Here is a 3,621-nt window from a genome sequence, read left to right as displayed (position 1 = left end):
ATCACTTTGGAGGACACAGCAGACAGGGTGAAGATGGCCGCCCTTGGCACGACCCTGTGATGGAGCGGGTACTCAGTGACGACCGCGCTGTCAGCGGTCCTGGGTTCACAAGTCTCCCTGAGCAGACCACTTCTGCCTCTGGGCCTCAGTTCCTCCCTCAAAATATGCCGGATCAGGTACCTAGGAGCCGGGTCCTCCTGGCCCCAATCCCGCCTCGACTCGGCGACGGCAGAGTGACCATGGGCAAGTCACGTCCTCCACCTCCCCGCAGCTTCTGGGTTTGCATCTGCAGAATCTGAGGCTTAGAGGAGGGGAAGGATGCTCTCTGGGATGCAGAGGGGCTGGGGCATCCTGACCTGACCTTGCTTTGCGGAGCTGGGCTGACTGTATCCCGCACCTGCGAGCACTAGGCTGAACTAGGCTATACTTAAACAAACAAACAAAAAAAAGGAGCTACAGGTGTATGTATGACTATGCATACTGAAAATAGTTAAGCTCTGCAGAGTGTACTGGGGAGGGGTCTGATAGGATGGTTATGCTATTTTGTGCTACTTTACGAGATTTCCTTTCTGCTCTCCTTCTTGCATTAAAAACACTTTTTTAATGTTTATTTTTGAGAGAGAGAGAGAGCACGAGGAGGGGAAGGGCAGAGAGAGAGGGAGGCACAGACTCTGAAGCAGGCTCCAGGCTCCGAGCTGTCAGCACAGAGCCCGACACGGGGCCGGAACCCGCGAACCGTGAGATTGCCACGAACCGGCTGAGCCACCCAGGCGCCCCATCCCTCTCGAGGTTTTATATCAGGATACTTTCTATCTTGAAGGCACCTTGTCTTGTACTTTTCGGTTGAGTGCAGGCACGAGCGTAGGGATGGGGTTGGGGGAGCTGGGTTGTGTGGTCTTCAGTTGGGCTCATTCCGTCTCTGGGCAGGTGTTCACTTGTGGGTGACCTGAGCACCCCCGCAAGCTGATCAGGGCTGTGGTCGTGGGAGGTTGGTAGCACTCCGAGGTCTGGAAGGCTGGGCTGTGTCCTAGAGTGCGCGCACAAAATAACGGGCTGTCTTGTCTCACGTGTCCATGCCGAGACCTAGGAGCCCAACTCCCAACCGCATGGATAGAAAGGGCAGCCCTTCTCAGACACCCAAACCTGACATCAGGCTCCTGCTTGAAAGCCATCTTAGCTTGAATCTCCCCGGAAGCAGACTTGGAGATAGAGATTCAAAGGGAAGAAGTATTTGCAGAGGGGAATCCTAGGATGCCCCAACAGGGGAGTGGGGAATGCTATAAAGCCAGTTATTGAGGGTGCTTAATCTAGATTAATCTAGATTAGTCTAAATTAATCTAATCTCTAGAGAAATTCTAGAGAACACCATCAAACACAAACTTCAGCACCATCCAGGGTGCGAGGAGTGAGGGAACTGAGGTACTGATACACTGTCTCGCTAGAGTCAGTGGGTGAGGGCCACTCTCCATTGGGGCTGGTGAATTCCCTGGGACTTCTAGCCTACCCTGTGGATCTCTAGACCATTCCCTAAGACTTAAAGAGACCTGCAGCGAAGCACCCTGCGTCAATGAGATTTGAGGGAGGCAGGCAGGTTCTGCCAGAGATATTAAACAAACCTGCCTCGGTCTGGGTATCCTTTGCTCATAGAACCTTCCCTATTTCTCTAGGCGGTGTTAATGGCTCTCCCCACGCTTGTATGCAAACTGCCTCCAGTGGGATGCTTCCTACAGCCATGTTTTACTGTCTGTTTCTTTGTCCATTTGCCCCCATCCTGTGCTCCAGCTGTGAGCTCCACGAGACAGGGCCGTGCCTCATCCAACTCTGAGTTCCCAGAATAAATGCTCAACGTTAAAAAAATAGATGAGTCTGTGGAGATGGGGCAGGCAGAGGAGAGAGAGCGAGCGCACTAATGGTATGAGGACAGACCAGCAAGGAGAGGTACCAAAGCCCTTGTAGGCAGCAGACATCTTGGGCTGCCAATATGAGGACACTCTTCTCTGGACTTGCCCCAGTTCTGACCATCAGCATCCCCACCCAGGCGCAATTTCAGGAACAGGAGAAGGGGAAATCGCACCCTTAATAAACTTGAGGCCTTTGCTCACTGTGAATGGGAACAGATGAATCTGAGATCATCCTTGGCAAGGAATGCTGGGAAGCAGAATGCTCCTTTTTGCATCTTGACGGCCGAATCTCGACAGAGCTCCTGGCTTCATTTCCATCCCGTTGACACCTGTAATAACCGTGAAGAGTTTGAGATCATCCGCTGGGCCCTGATGCTCATAGGTGGTCCTGGGTCACTGGGAGGGAGGCGGCGATGGGTAATCTCGTACGCAGGACTCGGCCGAGGTGAGCGTTTTCCGTGACAGCATCTCGGCCGGGATGCCCAGAAGATGGGAGGTGACCACACACAGGAAGGGGAGAGAAGTGGGCAGGGAAGCCATTTTTTTTTCAGAGTGGGGGGTGGCTCCTAGATGCCAAATGCCTATGTGAGTAGGAGAATGCCCGCGTGGACCTCTTAGCAGGGGCGCTAGCTGCTCGAAGTGGGAGCACACAGGCGATCTAAGCCACAGGCAAGGCTTCCAACCAGCCCACGAAGAAAAGAAGGCGCAGGCAGGCAGGGAAAAGAGGCCGTCACTGAAAGGTCAAAGCTTTTCCTCATTTTGACAGCCCTCGCTTTTGTCTGTATCATCTAGGAAATTCCATGGGAAGACTGTAAACTCCTTGGGTGCACAATCACACCTTTGACTTTTCATTTGGATGCCCAGTACCTTGGCCAGTGCTAGGCTTCTTGCAGAGACACTCTGCGTGCCGAACACACGACCAGTTGGGGGAATGAATGAATGAATGAATGAGTGCATAGCCAGGAAAACCAACATACCTTCCCTAGCCCCGGCGAGGTCAGTGGCTCCCAAACCTGTATAGATGTCAGAATCTCTTGGAAAGCTGGGCCCATCCCAGGAATGTTTGATTCAGCAGGTCTGGGCTGGGGGCCCCGGGCAACTTGCATTTCTAACAAGGTGATGCTGACGCTGCTGGCCCTGGGGAACCTTACTTTGGGAACCCCTGCTCAGGGAGCCGCGGGTTCTCAATCTTGGTTGTGTGCCGGAACGCCTTGCAGTCATTTTTACAACTGTCTTGACTCCCCAGGATCCTTTCCGTTCAAGAGGTTCTCACATACTTGAGCTGAGGTGTGGCCAGGCTTTGGGGGGTTTAAGAGCTCTCCGTGGACTTTGAGTGCACAGCATAGATGGAACACCTCTTCCTGTCGTGGCACCTTCCCTTGACTTCCTTGGTGGCTTTAACGAGTTGGTTGGAGGCCTCACATGCGGGTTAGCTCACCTGGGGATGCCCAGCTTCGTGTCCCCTTGCCCCCTCCCCCCCAAAGCCCACTCCCCTGCTATGCCCTGTGGCTCTTCTGGGTGGCAGTTCCCAGGCTGTCGGTTCCCTGAGTCGCCAGCCCAGCCCTCGCCCGCCTCGTGCACTGCGGTGTCTATTAAGAACAGATGCTAAACCATTTCCAACAGGCCTTGAAGCTAATGTACTGCCGGATGGATTCGGAAGGGCCTATTTCTTTGCGTGCCGAGAAAGAGAGTGAATTAATGCTTGATGAAAACCTCCAGA

General features: G+C 53.6%; 1 long non-coding RNA gene across 2 annotated transcripts; it reads right to left on the bottom strand.

Annotated features, from left to right (window-relative positions):
• Positions 1 to 835: 835 nt before the first annotated feature.
• On the bottom strand, positions 836 to 2,399 carry LOC131490601 (uncharacterized). 2 transcript variants are annotated; one of them, XR_009251144.1, is made up of 2 exons: positions 2,075 to 2,399; positions 836 to 1,027 (listed from the first exon to the last, which is right to left on the bottom strand). It is a non-coding gene; the product is annotated as an uncharacterized LOC131490601 (long non-coding RNA). The 2 variants fall into 2 exon arrangements; XR_009251143.1 differs by having other exon boundaries at positions 2,103 to 2,399.
• Between the last annotated feature and the right edge of the window lie 1,222 nt (positions 2,400 to 3,621).

This window comes from Neofelis nebulosa, chromosome 11, assembly GCF_028018385.1.
Source record: "Neofelis nebulosa isolate mNeoNeb1 chromosome 11, mNeoNeb1.pri, whole genome shotgun sequence".
Taxonomy (NCBI): domain Eukaryota; kingdom Metazoa; phylum Chordata; class Mammalia; order Carnivora; family Felidae; genus Neofelis; species Neofelis nebulosa.
The sequence above is the reverse complement of the archived record's forward strand: the minus strand, read 5'-3'. Positions and strand labels throughout refer to the sequence as shown.